Source organism: Rana temporaria, chromosome 8 (genome assembly GCF_905171775.1).
Source record: "Rana temporaria chromosome 8, aRanTem1.1, whole genome shotgun sequence".
NCBI lineage: Eukaryota > Metazoa > Chordata > Amphibia > Anura > Ranidae > Rana > Rana temporaria.
This window is the reverse complement of record NC_053496.1, coordinates 91,981,661-91,998,558: the sequence shown is the minus strand read 5'-3', so window position 1 is coordinate 91,998,558 and position 16,898 is coordinate 91,981,661. Positions and strand designations below refer to the sequence as shown.

The following is a 16,898-nucleotide window of genomic DNA, read 5'->3' as shown; positions in this document are numbered from 1 at the left end:
AATTGCATACAGGCACAATCTTGCACACAGTAATCAATGTGTTCCATTCTTATTGCAGCTTTCCCAGGGGAAGTGAAGTATTATGTCCTGTATGTATTCTCTCTGTGTAGTCTAATCACACATAACTGTCCTCAGTACCTGTTAATTATTTAGTAAGATTCACCAAGTTACTCCCTGTCAGTGGGCTCCGCTGCGTGAAGCCATTAGAAGTGAACACTGGGCTCTCAGAGGTGTAATCACGGATAAACGGAGCTTCAAAGTTATTAATGGATGATTGCTGTAAATTTTGGAATGGACGGTGCCCGGGTTTCAGAAACCATTTCCTTGATGTATTTTCAAAATGTGCTCGATACGAAATTGCTGCATTATATCATGCATGGAAAACATGCGCTAGTGCTGTGATTGGGTAGATGAGGAAATGGGAATTAGTAATGTAGCACATCTGAAAGTAGGCTCATTTTATAATGAGATACATGGCGACATCCTGAGTAACCATTAAATGGAGTAAATTTTAAAACTACCAATAATGTGTAATTTCCTATGTTCCTAAACGCTCATGCTTTCAACTGGTGCTTTCATACACCTGGTACATTTATATATTAATCTATACTGTATATCTGACAAATAGAGTCATTTCAAGAACAACATTTATTAGGACTTGGCAAATTTGTGGGACTGTAATGGGAAGTTCATTTAAGGACAACTTCACCTTTTAGCATAGTGTCCCTTTTTAAAGCGGATGTCCACCCTAAAAAAAAAAAATAGCCAAAAAGGCTAAAAATGTTACTTACCAGAAATTGCTGTTGCTAGGCACAACGTCCTAATCTGCCACTTCCTCGTCCGCATTGGTCTTCTCTTGTCTCCTCCTCTCGCTGCCTCCTGGGAAAGCTGTATCTTCTGGGACCTTGTGTGTCCTAGGAGACAGCCGCCCATTCGAATACAAAGCACCGCGCAAGAGGAAACGGACAGTGAAGCCGCAAGACTTCACTGCCTAGTTCTCTTAGTGAGGATGGCGGCGCCAGGACCCGGTCTGAGGGACGGATTGGCCTCGGGCGGCCGACATCGCAGGCAACCTAGACCGGTAAGTGTGCTTATTAAAAGTCAGCAGCTACAGTGTTTGTAGCTGCTGACTTTAAGAAAAAAATTTTTTTTACCGCCGGACCTCCGCTTTAAGTAATCCCACCCACCCAACTGAGAGCAGACTACCTGGTAAAATACTTATCTTTGTTCGCACTGTAGTGATCGTCACTGTGTGGCCTTGCCCAGCGCCACACAGCCTTTGCAAAGAAAATTACCCAGCTGGCTATTCTTCTTCCTACTGCCCATGGTGTGGCCCTGTTCATTCCTATTGATGAACTGCACTGCTTTGGATTCACATACATAAGATACAATGACAGTGACAAACACCCATGAGTCCAAGGTAATTTTTTGATGACATTCCTTCACAGCAAAATTAAAGGCTTTATTCTGCTATGGATCAGTTTTATCATTTAAGTGGTACTTTTAGCCAGAAAATTAAGTCCTACTAGATCACTTCAGGCTGGTTCCTTTTGCAAGTATAGCCATGTAAAAATGGAAAAAGAAGTGCCTATACTGTTTAAAATCCAGGGATGTACTGCTTCACCCTGCTCTACACATGCTCATGCCCCTGGAAGACGTCTTGTATGATGAAACATGTCGGGCGGAGCTACGCACTGACATCATCACGCTCCACGTGACCCTGGAAGTACGGGTGCCGGCAAACTGATTTAACCAAGGCTTTTGATTCTTTTAACAATTGTAAGTTGTTTTTTGTCTTTTAAATAAGAAAGTTTATACAATATTTTGAGCTTTTTTCCATATATCCACACCGTTTGGCCCTGGTTGATCAGGACATCCCAACGCAGGTTGGACACTATTGGAGGAATTTCCCAGTCACCAGCGAGGTCCAGAGGTTTGACTGCCCATTCTACCCTGCAGAGGTTTATCTGTATACTTGTTTGATCATTCTAGAAATATATGGTCCACGCCATCTGGTAAACGTTCCCATTAATAGGGTGATGGGTATCATAGGCGGATATGCATGATTCTTGGTGGTGGATGCCTTTTTGAAGCAACTTCCCGTTTAGAGCCCTCCATATATATCATGTGAATAAACTCCCCACACACCCTCCAAAACCGCTTTTTTTTCCTGCACAGATGTTATATGGGTCATTGGGTACAATGACCTTTTAATACTTTGTCGTAGTTTTTTTTTGGACTTTTCTCTGTGTATTAGAATTATTCATGCCCTTATAGAGCATTTATTAGCAGTGTTTTTTCTGTACCATAAATGTGCATTCCTTCATGTAGGTCTTGGCACAGTGATAATACCATTATTTGGCCAGGTTTATACTAAATTAGAATAAATCTGGGCGAGCCACCACTTGTTTGCATGGAGCATCAGATGATCTTGTAGCTCTGACAGAGGTTACTGGAAGCCTGTGTACGCAGGAACAAAGGTGTGCAAGGCTCTGTATTAAAGTGTAGGTCCACCTTTTAAGAAAAATTATGGGAAGTTTAAAGTGTATTTAAACTGAAGAGCATAAAAATACTTTGCAGCTCATAAAAGTCCTTGGATGTAACGCCTGCATTTTTTTTTCTTCAAGCTAAGTACTTTTTTTTTAAGTCCAGATGGAATTCCAGTTGATCCAGAAGTCCATTGTGCTTGTAACTTGTTGTGCAGTGCATTGAAATCTCACACACTCACCAGTTATTTTTTGTGAACTATGGAACCCCCCCCCCCATGTTGTAGAGATGAAGACAGAGCAAGGTGTTTATAGTCTAAATCAGGACAGACGTGAATAAGTGTTGTCACCCGAAAATAAATAAAGCGATGAAACGTTTGCACTTACGGGTGTATATATTAAAAAAAAAAATCGCAGAGCTATTTATCCTGTAAAACTGCACATTGCAACTCCGACAAAATTGAATGTTACTAGGCTATTGTCCCTCCAGATCGGATGTTCTTCATTTAAAAGAATAATATGAATCCCGAAATTACTGGATTATGGCCACTAGAGGGAGCGGACAGCCAGAGTAATTGGGTACACTATATTTCCAAAAGTATTGGGACACCTGGCTTTACACGCACATAAACTTTAATGGTATCCCAGTCTTAGTCAGTAGGGTCCAATATTGAGTTGATCCACCCTTTGCAGCTATACCAGCTGAAACTCTTTGGGGAAGGCTGCCCACAAGATTTAGGAGTGTGTCTATGGGAATGTTTGACTATTCTTCCAGAAGTGCATTTGTGAGGTCAGGCACTGATGTGGACGAGAAGGTCTGGCTTGCAGTTTCTGCTCCAAGTCATCCCAAAAATGTTCTGTGGGGTTGAGGTCAGGACTATGTGCAGGCCAGTCAAGTTCCTCCACCCCAAACTTGCTCATCCATGTCTTTATGGACCTTGTTTTGTGCACTGGTCCAAATCATTTGGTGGAGGGGGATTATGGTGTGGGTTTTCTTTTTTTTCAGGGGTTGGGCTTGGCCCCTTAGTTACAGTGAAGGGAACTCTTAAAGCGGAGCTCGCTTATCGCAACCCTCCCCCTCCGGTGTCACATTTGACACCTTTCAGGGGAGAGGGGGGTGCAGATACCTGTCTAAGACAGGTATTTGCACCCACTTCCGGCCACACAGTCTCGGGCAGACTGCGGGCATGACGTCACCTCCCGTCACCCCCCCCCCCCGTTGTGTTTTGGGAACATTCGGCTCCCAGTACACGGCGGGAGCCAATCGGCAGGCGTAGCGCGACTCGCGCATGTGTCGTAGGGAACCGGGCAGTGAAGCCGGAGCGCTTTACTTCCTGGTTCCCTTACCGAGGATGGCAGGGGGGGGCAGCATGGGCAGCAGAGTGACAAGCGATCGCTCGTCCTCTGCTGCGGATGGCGCTGGACTCCATGACAAGTAAGTGTCCTAATATTAAAAGTCAGCAGCTGCAGTATTTGTAGCTTCTGGCTTTTAATATTTTTTTTTCAGCGGAGCTCCACTTTAAGGCATCAGCATACCAAGGCATTTTGGACAATTTTATGCTCTCAACTTTGTTTGAACAGTTTGGGGATGGCCCCTTCCTGTTCCAACATGACTATGCACCAGTGCACAAAGCAAGGTCCATAAACAGCCCTAATCCTTTTGGTAATATAGGCCTGGATTCACAAAGCACTTACGCCGACGTATCTCAAGATACGCCGTCGTAAGTACAAATGTGCGCCGTCGTATCTATGCGCCGACCCACAAACTAAGATACGCCTAAAAATAGGCTTCATCCGACCGATGTAACTTGCCTACGCCGGCGTATCGTGGGCGCATATTTACGCCGGACGCATGTTGCGCTCCCATAGATTTTCTATGCACATATGCAAATGAGGGAGATACGCCGATTCACGAACGTACTTGCGCCCGGCAAATAATATACGCGGTTTGCGTAAGTCGTACGTCCGGCGTAAAGTTATTCCCCATATATGAGGCACAACCCATGCAAACGTATGGACCAGGGAACATAAGCCGTCGTAGTTTAGGTTGTACGTGAATATCGCTGGGTGTAGGTTACGTCGTATCTTAGGCATTCGTTCCGAGGTGATTCTGAGCATGCGCACTGGGATGCGTCCACGGGACGGCGCATGCGCCGTTCGTTATTCGTATCTATCTGGCGCTCGGTCCATCATTTGCATGGGGTCGCGCCTCATTAGCATGACTCACGCCCACTTCCACTTACGACGACTTGCGTCTAAGAAACCCAGCGCAGATTTGGCAGCACTGGCTTTGTGAATCCAGTGCTTGCCTCTCTGCGCTGCATCGGCGTAGCGTAAAAAAGATACGCTACGCCGGCATAAATATGCGCCGATGTATGTGAATCCGGGCCATAGTGTATATCCTATGGTCATCAGCTACATCTAGTGGCCATAATGTGTTATTTTACTGATTCTCACTGTTATAAATAAAGAGCATCTAACCTGGAGAGAAAACAGCCTAGTAGCATTTCATTTCGCCAGCATGGAATAAAGGTACATGCAGTCCTGCAGATTTTTTATAAATTTGCCTCTTTATGTTTTGACATAAAAATAATCATTCATGTAACTTTGCCAGCATTACATTTGCCTTAGCCATGTGAAGTTGTTGCGATTCATTACAGTTTTGCAAGTCTTTAATTAAGTTCTTTCCAGGTCAGACTAGCACTTCAGGGCTTACTGTTTCCCCAGTGCCATTTCTAATTATCCACAATAATAATGTCTTCAAATTTCCGCTCCATATCGTTAATAATAAGTTCTGATGTACTTTATTAATCAGTCTGTGTGAAGTGCTGACAGCAATTTATAGTTCAATATTAAATTGTAAAAAAAATCAGATCTTGTACAAATGTATGCAACGTATCATTTGATTTCTGCGTATGACATTGCATTGGCTCCTGCAGGCATTGCCGCATGCGTTGCACGTAGACTAGGTTCACACTGCTGTTATCCAATTGTGATCTGATTTTCAGTGCGATTTATGTAGTGCAACTAGGATGTGGTTTGCATTATTTATGAAGCCAAAATTGTGCTAAAATTGCAGTAGTACAGGAACCTTTTCCACAATCGATGTGAATGGGCATCATTCAAAACAATGTGTTTTTCATTGTCATGCGATTTCTGTGCGACTCATGTCACGTCTGAGCTTTAGTACACTATCATTTGCTATTTTCACGTTACTTTTTTTATAAAACCCTGTAATGCATTTGGTTTTAAGTTTTTAAGCTCTTAATGCAGGGTTTGACAAATTTGCTTGGAATCTAGGAGCCAGCTAAAAAAGTTAGGAGCCAGAAAACGCGCCCCGTCCCGACGAGCTTGCGCGCAGAGGCGAACACATACGTGAGCAGCGCCCGCATATGTAAACGGTGTTCAAACCACACATGTGAGGTATCACCGCGATTGGTAGAGTGAGAGCAATAATTCTAGCCCTAGACCTCCTCTGTAACTCAAAACATGCAACCTGTAGAATTTTTTAAACGTAGCCTATGGAGATTTTAAAGGGTAAAAGTTTGTCGCCATTCCACGAGCGGACGCAATTTTGAAGCGTGACATGTTGGGTATGAATTTACTCGGTGTAACATTATCTTTCATAATATTAAAAAAAACTTAAGGATAACTTTACTGTTGTCTTATTTTTTAATTAAAAAAAGTGTAATTTTTTCCCAAAAAAGTGCGCTTGTAAGACTGCTGCGCAAATACGGCATGACAGAAAGTATTGCAACGATCGCCATTTTATTCTCTAGGGTGTTAGGATAAAATATATATATAATGTTTGGGGCTTCTAATTAGAGGGAAGAAGATGGCAGTGAAAATAGTGAAAAATTACATTAGAATTGCTGTTTAACTTGTAATGCTTAACTTGTAATACCAACGGCCACCACCAGATGGCGCCAGCTTACACATCTGGTGGTAATAACCTGTAATACCAACGGCTCACCACCAGATGGCGCCAGCTCACAAAAAAAAAAGCCAAGCCAAGTCGCCAGGAGCCTATTTCTAGTCGCCATGGCGACCTGGCGCCCGGGATTTGTCGAGCCCTGTCTTAATGCATCAATCCCCACCCTTTGCCCCATAATAATCGCTTTTTTAGCAGTAAAGAAAAATTATAAGCTAAAAGCCCCTCCGTATATGTAAATCCTTGGTCACCTGATGTGCCTGGTCCTGAGTCTATCTTCCTCACTGCAGAGGAGAAGGGGTCTTCTTGGGCTGTCCATATCGCTACCTGGATGATATGGACACCCCCTTTTGGCAGATTAACTTACCCGCTTGCCTCCCGCCGCACGCAGATATACGTCTGCAGCATGGCATGGGTAGTCAAAAGGACGTACCTGTACATCCCCTTTTAAGAAGCGGTTGTTGCGCGTGCGCGCACCCGCCTCGATCGCCGCGGGCAAACTCGCGATCGTCTCACGGAGACATAGAACGGGGAGATGTTGGTGTAAATACAACATCTCCCCGTTCTGCCTAGCTGACACTGTCACTGATCGCGTTCCCTGTCATCGGGATAAGGATCAGTGACGTGTCACAGCAAGCCACGCCCCCCTACAGTAAGAATCACGCCTTAGGGAACACCTAACCCCTACAGTGCCATCTAGCGGTTAACCCCTTCACTGCCAGTGTCATTTTCACAGTAACCAGTGCATTTTTATAGCACTGATCGCCGTAAAAATGACAATGGTCCCAAAAATGTGTCAAAAGTGTCTGATGTGTCCGCCATAAAATCGCAGATCGCCGCCATTCCTAGTAAAAAAAAAACTATCCCCTATTTTGTAGATGCTATAACTTTTGTGCAAACCGATCAATAAACGCTTATTGCGATTTTTTTTTTTTTTTTTTACCAAAAATATGTAGAAGAATACGTATCGGCCTAAACTGAGGATTTCTTTTTTTATTTTTGGGGGATATTTATTATAGCAAAAAGTTAAGAATATTATATTTTTTTCATAATTGTCGCTCTAAAATAAAAACTAAAAACCGCAGAGGTGATCAAATACCACCAAAAGAAAGCTCTATTTATGGGGGGGAAAAAAGGACTCCAATTTTGTTTGGATGCCACATAGCACGACCGCGCAATTGTCAGTTAAAGCGACGCAGTGCCGAATCGCAAAAAGTGGCCTGGTCCTTTAGCTACAAAATGGTCTGGGTCTTAAGTGGTTAAAGTGGAGCTCCGCTTATTTGCTTGCTCCCCCCTCCGCTGCCACATTTGACACCTTTTGGAGGATCGGGGGTGATACCATTTTTTTGACAGGTACCCGTCCCCACTCCTGAAAGACCTTGCCACGTACAATCCCCGTGCCTACCCATCCACCTTGCAGTACAAAGCTTGTTCACCATGAGCAAGTCTCTGACTATTTTAATTCTTCAAGTCATTCACACTTTTTATGAATGCAATGTTTATTTGACACGTATTCATCATGAGCAGTAAAAGAAAAGCACATTTAGTGCCCATGTTTTCAGGCTTGGGGCATATTCATCACAATTTTACTCTTCTTCTCTTATTTCCATTTCCTCAATCAGAAATCCAGCTCTTTGTAACATTCATTATATTTCTAACACCAAACATAGTACTTCTGCTGGGCTCCTTCCTCTTTATACTATAAGCTTCTTTCAGAGAGTGAATCATCATTGGTTTTATTAGAAATTCGTCTATTGCTTCACATAAAGGGCACACTTGTTCCCACACACTTCCCGTGGCAAACCTGCCACATCTGACCTTGCAAATCAGCATTTACACATACAATGTTCATTTACCAGCATCCCCACCCGGATTTTACTAGGGAAGTGAAAATTGTATTTCTCTTGCACTTGAAGTGGTTCTAAAGGCTAATGCCGCGTACACACGGCCGTTTTTCATGACGAGAAAACTTCTATTTTTTTGTAATTGGTCATTAAAAACGATCGTGTGTAGGTTCCAGAGCATTTTTTTAGACGAGAAGAATGGCCATTAAAAATTTAGAACCTGCTCTATTTTTTCTCGTCGTTTTTCATGTCATCGTTTTTTCTCATTGTGAAAAACGGTCGTGTGTAGGTAGCGGCGCAGGCGCACTGAGCGTGTCGTTAGTGAAGGCGATCGTGCCGTCATTGACGGTTCCCGCGCGCGGGAGTGACGTCATTGCGGCTCCGGCTAATCACAGCCCCCGGAGCTGTGATACCCAGAAGTTACTCCGGAAGTAATGGCGGCGACGGAGGAGGCGAACGAGATGGCTCATTATGCCTTTTTCTTGCAGGGTGTGTTTTGTTTTTTTTTGGTCAGGAGGCTTTACTTCCTCTTTAAAGTGATACTCAAGATTTGTTTTTGTTTTTTTGCACACCGCAGCTCCGATTCTCTTCTTCTTGGGTCCCCTGTTGGCACTCCTGGCTCCTCCCCCTCAAGCCGTACCCCCAGAGAAAGCAGCTTTCCCTGGGGGCACCGATGCATGGTTGCTCCCAAACCGCTGCTCTATGCTTCCATAAGACACAGAGAGCTGCGTTTCGCCCCCACCCTCATTCTCTCCTCATTGGCTCACTGGCGAACACACTGCCATTTCTATATGATCCCTATAACGTACAGTAGAAGATCTACATTTGAAATTCGAGCCCACTTTAACCTAATCTGAACCCATATTCCCCTTAACCACTTGCTGACGGCCGTACGACTTTGTACGGCCTCAGCGCGGCTCCCAATCTCTAACAGGCTGTCTTTTTACGGCCGCCCCTTTGCACGTTCCCCGCGCGCGCTCCCGAGCGCACAGGGGGGAACTGCTGTGCTGGCCGTGTCCCTTGGACACAGCCAGTCACAGATCGCCGTGAACGGCCAATCGGAGCGGCCGTTTCCTAGGCGATCTGTGCGGCCAATGAGAGATGATCTCATATGTTTACATATGAGATCATCTCTCATTCCCGGCTCTCGCAGACAGCGGTGCTGTCAGGGGAGAGAGGAGACGGATCTGTGTCTCTTGTACATAGAGACACAGATCGGTCACCCCCCCAGTCACCCCCCCTTCCCCCACAGTTAGAACACTAATTAGGGTACACATTTAACCCCTTCCTCACCCCCTAGTGTTAACCCCTTCCCTGCCAGTCACATTTATACAGTAATTACTAATTAGTGCATATTTATAGCACTGATTGCAGTATAAATGTGAATGGCGCCAAAAATGTGTCAAAAGTGTCCGATGTGTCCGCCATAACGTCGCAGTCCCAATAAAAATCGCAGATCGCCGCCATTTCTAGTAAAAAAAAAATTGTACAGTAATTAGTGCATATTTATAGCACTGATTGCAGTATAAATGTGAATGGCGCCAAAAATGTGTCAAAAGTGTCCGATGTGTCCGCCCAAACATCGCAGTCCCAATAAAAATCGCAGATCGCCGCCATTTCTAGTAAAAAAAAAAATTTATACAGTAATTAGTGCATATTTATAGCACTGATTGCAGTATAAATGTGAATGGCGCCAAAAATGTGTCAAAAGTGTCCGATGTGTCCGCCATAACGTCGCAGTCCCAATAAAAATCGCAGATCGCCGCCATTTCTAGTAAAAAAAAAAAAAAAAATAATAATTCTGTCCCTTATTTTGTAGGCGCTATAACTTTTGCGCAAACCAGTCGCTTATTGCGATTTTTTTTTTTTTTTTTTTTTACTAAAAATATGTAGAATACGTATCGGCCTAGACTGAGGATAAAAAAAAACGTAAAAAAAAAAAAATTAAGCTATTTATTATAGCAACAAGTAAACATTTTTTTTTTTTTTTCAAAATTGTCGCTCTATTTTTGTTTATAGCGCAAAAAATAAAAACCGCAGAGGTGATCAAATACCACCAAAAGAAAGCTCTATTTGTGGGGAAAAAAAGGACGTCAATTTAGTTTGGGAGCCACGTCGCACGACTGCGCAATTGTCAGTTAAAGCGACGCAGTGCCGAATCGCAAAAAGTCCTCTGGGCAGGAAGGGGGTTTAAGTGCCCAGTAAGGAAGTGGTTAATGGGGAATGATCTGGGTAGGTCCACCTATTTATAGGGGACCAGTTTTTATGCCCTACTGTATATATGTTTTTGATATAGCTTACAGCTTCAATAACATTTGTAGTTAACTCTTTAGGGTGTGCAGCAGTCTGTGTCTTTCTTATTTTTTATTTTTGGCCATTTTGTATCTGACCGTACTGGGCCATTTTTTAAAATAATTATTACTAAAGGGCCCAGAGGTCCCCAGGGCCCTGGATGGCAACCCCCCCCCCCTTTTTTATATATATATATATATATATATATATATATATATATATATATATATATATATATATTGTTTATTTTTATTAAAGGGCCCTGAGGTCCCCAGGGTCACGAATAGCTACCCCCGTTTTTTTATCATTTCTTTATATATATATATATATATATATATATATATATATATATAAAAAATCATTTTTGTTTTGTAAGGGGCCCGGAGGTCCCCAGGGCAACCCCCTCAATTCATTGCAACCCCCCCGCTTTTCTCAATGTGAGGCGGCAGCAACCCCCCCCCCCCCCCTCTCTGCTCCATGGGCCCATGCCTGAAGCTGTGTAAGGGGCCCCATAATTCCTGCTGGCAGCCCTGCCTATGGAATTGTTATTGTAGTACAACATCTGAAATATTCATCGCCAAAATAGACAGAAATAATAACTGCACAAATCGCCTGCCGACATTATTAATATCAGGGTCTGGAAAACAAGACAAGACGTAAGAGTGTTCCCTAAAAGGTATGTTTTATCAAAAATAGCATTCATTGTACTTAATGAATGGGATAAAGGGAACATAAACTGTACTGGTTGTCATAGAAACATGCCAAAGACAGCTTTTTAAAAATATATATTTTGAAAAGGAACAAAAGATCAACAAAACAGGTGTACTAAAGTAGGTATAATGATTGCTTTGTAAAAACTTGTCCCAAACATTTTATTGTTGAGAAAAGAAAGTGCATTTAAATTATTATTGTGTTTTTCCTAAAGATTAATTTAACATTTCTTTCCTTTAGTGTACGTTACTAAATTATATATAATACTATATTATTTTGTGATCAGCCTATTGCTGTAGTTCTAGGTACCATCCATACCTGAGCGTTTTGAAGCGCGTTGCCCGACATGCCTGACACCAGATTTCCATAGAGTTCCATTGTGCCCATTCATAAAGCTGTCAGGAGCTTCTTTGGGGGATTTTGGGCCTCGGTAGACTTGCACTTTCACACCTAACGAGCATCTTTCCTCCCAATAACGAGCTTTCCACTGATTAGTTAAATCAGTACTTAAAGGGGTTGTAAAGGTTTGTTTTTTATTTTCTAAATAGGTTCCTTTAAGCCAGTGCATTGCTGGTTCACTTACCATTTTTCCTTCGATTTCCCTTCTAAATGTTTTCTTTTCTTTTGTTTTCTTTGTCTGAATTTCTCACTTCCTGTTCCTCCTTAGTAAGCTGTTCTGGCTGAATAACCCCCAGCAAGAACAGCTCGGATGATGGGGGCAAGATTACTGAGGAGAAACAGGAAGTGAGAAATTCAGACAAAGAAAAAAAACATTTAGAAGGGAAATCGAAGAGAAAGGTAAGTGAACCAACAATGCACTAGCTTAACCACTTAAGACCCGGACCATTATGCAGGTTAACCACTTAACCCCCGGACCATATTGCTGGTCAAAGACCAGAGCACTTTTTGCGATTCGGCACTGCGTAGCTTTAACTGACAATTGCGCGGTCGTGCGATGTGGCTCCCAAACAAAATTGGCGTCCTTTTTTTCCCACAAATAGAGCTTTCTTTTGGTGGTATTTGATCATCTCTGCGGTTTTTAGTTTTTGCGCTTTAAACAAAAATACAGCGACAATTTTGAAAAAAATGAATATTTTTTACTTTTTGCTATAATAAATATCCCCCAAAAATATATGAAACGTTTTTTTCCCTCAGTTTAGGCCGATACGTATTCTTCTACATATTTTTCGTAAAAAAAATTCTCAATAAACGTTTATTGATTGGTTTGCGCAAAATTTATAGCGTTTACAAAATAGGGGGTAGTTTTATGGCATTTTTAGTAAAAAAGTTTTTTTTTTTTACTAGTAATGGTGGCGATCAGCGATTTTTTTTTTTTCGGTACTGCGACATTATGGCGGACACTTTTGACACATTTTTGGGACCATTGGCATTTTTATAGCGACTAGTGCTATAAAAATACATTGGATTACTATAAAAATGCCACTGGCAGGGAAGGGGTTAACACTAGGGGGCGGGGAAGGGGTTAAGTATGTTCCCTGGATGTGTTCTAACTGTAGGAGGGGTGGCCTCACTAGGGGAAATGACTGATTGCTGTTCATACATTGTATGAACAGACGGTCAGGCCTTTCTCCCCTGGCAGGACCGGGAGCTGTGTGTTTACACACACCGCTCCCGGTCCTCAATCTGTAACGAGCGATTGCGGGTGCCTGGCGGTGATCGCACCTGCCGGGCACGCGCGTCGGGATCAGGGACGAGCGCACGCGCCCCTAGTGCCCGCTTCGCGGAGCGACGTATAGCTACGGGCTCTCGCGCAGGGGAGCCAACCTGCCGCCATATAACTGCGGCTGGTCGGCAAGTAGTTAAGGACCGTGCCCCTTTTTGCGATTCGGCACTGCGTCGCTTTAACTGACAATTGCGCGGTCGTGCGACGTGGCTTTCAAACAAAATTGGCGTCCTTTTTTTCCCACAAATAGATTTCTTTTGGTGGTATTTGATCACCTCTGCGGTTTTAATTTTTTGCGCTATAAACAAAAATAAAGCGACAATTTTGAAAAACATTCAATATTTTTTACTTTTTGCTATAATAAATATCCCCAAAAAAGATATAAAAAAAAATTGTTTTCCTCAGTTTAGGCCGATACGTATTCTTCTACCTATTTTTGGTTAAAAAAAAATCGCAATAAGCGTTTATCGATTGGTTTGCGCAAAATTTATAGCGTTTACAAAATAGGGGATAGTTTTATGGCATTTTTTTAAATAAATTATATATATATATATATATATATATATATATATATATTTTTTTTTTTTTACTAGTAATGGCGGCGATCTGCAATTTACTAGTAATGGCGCTTGGCTTTTGGCTGTGGCACGGTCCTGTTTGCCAGCTTAATAAGAGTGAATGAAAAAAATAAAAACCTGTGTCAGGAGGTCAAACCTGTCAACTGCTGCTATACCACCCTCTGAAAAGTAATCCACCTCAAATTGCTTTTCAGAGGGTGGTAAGCATTACCGCAAATGAGAAAGCGACTTTACTGATCTTTTGGCAGGATGAACCGTTCCTCTAGGCATGTTTTAATATTGGTGTAGATTTGTATTTTCAGCTACCAAGGGCAGCATAGCTCTTCCAGGTCTGATATTTGCTCAGTAGATGTGTATTTGAGTGTAAGGGGAGAACGAGGCAGACACCAGAGATGTGACATCTTTGTACTACCTCTTTTCTATACCCATGTCAGCTGATGCTGAGTTTGCAGTCTTGCTTGGAGACCTGACATGACCACATTTACATTTTTACATTGTGTTCAGGGCATGAGAAAATCTTTTCTAAAAATGGCTTCATTGCCTAGCAGTGCAACACAGCTTGGAACATTTGAATGTTGCTCATTACTCTGCTGATTCATTGATTGAGATCAGAAGGACATGGCTGGTATCACAGCACACAGTCATTCCATGTGATCGTAATATATCAGTGCGTGATCGTTGTCGGGTGTAAACACTCCTCTTTGTACTTTCTGCACCCCTGACTATTTGGTTTCTTTGTATTCGCTTCTTTTTAAGTTGTCACATGGGCGGGCCTGAGGGCACAGTACAATTGTACCAGTTGGATTTTTATATCGGAAACCAAATAATAATAATGTGATTCTTACAGCATGCCTAATTAACCAAATGGAAGAGCTGAACGTATCCTGCGGATGGTGACTGATACAGCTGGAGAGTGCTTAGGTACAGCGCTTTATGGGAATGAATATGGAATAGGGAGGCAGGCTGGTCACATTTTGCTTTCAAAATTGGTATAAGCAGGGCTTTTTTTCAGCGGGAACGCGGGGGAACGCAGTTCCGGCACCTCCTGGACTGACTGTATGTGATGGCAAGGGGTGCTGGGTAGGGGTGCAACGGATCAAAAAAACTCACGGATCGGATCGATTCTCGGATCAGGAGTCACGGATCGGATCATTTTCGGATCAGTAAAAAAAAAAAAAAATAACATAAGACAAACAAAAGTTTTGTCTTTTTACATTTTTATTAATATATATATTTTTTTACTACTAATGGCGGCAATCAGCGATTTTTTTCGTGACCGCGACATTATGGCGGACACATCGGACAGTTTTGGGACCATTACAGTGGGAAAAATGGCAATTACAGTGTTACTGTTTTACTAGTGTGGGGGCAATGTTGGCTATGGCTATTATTAATAGCCATAGCCAACATTGCCCCCACACTAGTAAAACAGTAACACTGTAATAATAGTCATAGCCAACATTGCCCCCACACTAGTAAACAGTAACACTGTGTGTATAGCACTGATTACAGTGGGAAAAATGGCTATACACACAGTGTTACTGTTTACTAGTGTGGGGGCAATGTTGGCTATGACTATTATTACAGTGGCAAAAATGGTAATTACAGTGTTACTGTTTTACTAGACCTAGTACATCAGTACAGTGAGTTGGCTAATGGCTATTAAGCCGTTAGCCAACTCACTGTACTGATGTACTCGGTCCGTCTCCAGGTTACATGCAGAGTCAGCGGCGCAGCGCGCTCTTGCAAAAGAGAAAAAATCTACGAGCAGAGGGAGGGGTGATGACGTCAGCGCGCACCGCCGCCGAGTGTACCAAGATGGCCGACCGCTCCGGAGCTAGGCCGAAGCCGCGGTCTTTCCTAAGGCCACGGCGGCGGTGCGTTCCGCGGATCGCATACTGTTCCAATCCGTTGCACCCCTAGTGCTGGGGTGTGCTTCAGGGTATTGATGCTCACTGCTGGGGATCTATTTTTGCCGGGGGGGTCTATTGTTGATGGTGGGGGACCTATTGTTGCTGGGGGTCAGTTGTTGCTGAAAGAGATCTACTGTTGGTGGAGGGGTCTGTTGTTGATGGCTGCCAGAGAGTCTATTAATGCTGGCTGTGCGGAGATCTGTTGATGCTGCTGGGAGTCTATTGTTGCTGGGGGGGGGGGGATTTTGTTGTGGGTGGTCCATTGTTGTTCGGGGGATCTACTGTTGCTGGCTGCAGGGGATCTATTTTACTGCTTTTCTTAATATCATTACCAAATTCCATACAAATTACTTAGCACCACAAATATATACTTGGTTCTAGATTGCCTAAAAGGGGCAGTACTGGGAGGTGGGTAGAGGGCGGAGAAAAGGGGTGACCCGGAAAGGGGGAGTTCCTGTACCTATTGTCTGAGAAAAAAAGCACTGGGTATAAGAATTGAAAATACACAGAACTTAATGGATGACAATATACAGGAACAGCTAGTTAAGTATTAGAATCTAAAGCACAACCAATGGGAGTCGGCAATGGCCAAATTACCCTATTAAAGGGGTTCTCTATATGGAAACCTTCTCTATGACCTGTGTATGTGGCACTGAAACCAGGGGTTGACATTGCAGCCATTTTTTACACCATGTGAGGGTCTTACTGATGAATGTCCGTTAAAGGCGAGAATCACTGTGTGTGAGGGACACTTTGAGGATGGTAATGGATTAGAAGCCACTTTAGATTCACACTTTTTTGTGCCTTAAATGCTGTTGCAGCTAAAAAAATTAAATAATCATGGCCAATGTTTTTAGTGCCAGAAACTATAAATGTTTTTTATACTGTATTGCATTTTTTTTCCTTTTCTGCAGACATACTGCTCTCTGCATAATAAAATGTGGACTGAATACAGACATGGCTATATTTTTACTGTGAGACCTCTTCCAAAGACTGCAAAATAAGACATACTGTAGGTTAGTAGTTATATATGCAAATGATCTATAGATATAGTAAAAAAACAAAGGTTTTAAAAATACAATTATTCGTTCCAGTGTCTTTTTATATTATTAACGGTAGAGAAAAATGTGCTATAATGCAGTAAAGCGCAGCCAGCCATGACAAAATGTGTTAAAGAATTTTATAACACTGTAGTGTGAATCATGCTTCAGGAATTTTAAACTGTAAAAAATAAAAAATAAATAAAAATGTAAAAGCTTTGTCTATACTACAATGTGATGAAGCACAATGTGCTGGCTATCACTAGACCATTTCATGAGAAACCCCCTGTCTTTTCAGCCATAGACCTTGGCTCAGCTCTGCTTGAGGACATTATCAATGTCTCTTTAATAGTTCCTATAGCATTGGCAAGTAAACGATTCAGTCCCACTATAAGTTCTGAAAAAAAGAATTCAAGCTC

At 42.6% G+C, this 16,898-nt stretch overlaps 1 protein-coding gene across 2 annotated transcripts in view; it reads left to right on the top strand.

The window, feature by feature from the left end:
- The window catches only part of LOC120947175 (E3 ubiquitin-protein ligase MARCHF8-like), a 315,449-nt gene that overhangs the window by 92,979 nt on the left and 205,572 nt on the right, over window positions 1–16,898 (top strand). The window contains exon 2 of one of the 2 annotated variants that reach the window (XM_040362272.1): window positions 16,354–16,455. The exons of the other annotated variant lie outside the window; for it this stretch is intronic. The gene's annotated coding sequence lies outside the window, so the exon portion shown is untranslated. The remainder of the gene's footprint in view (window positions 1–16,353; window positions 16,456–16,898) is intronic. 2 annotated transcript variants of the gene reach the window in all.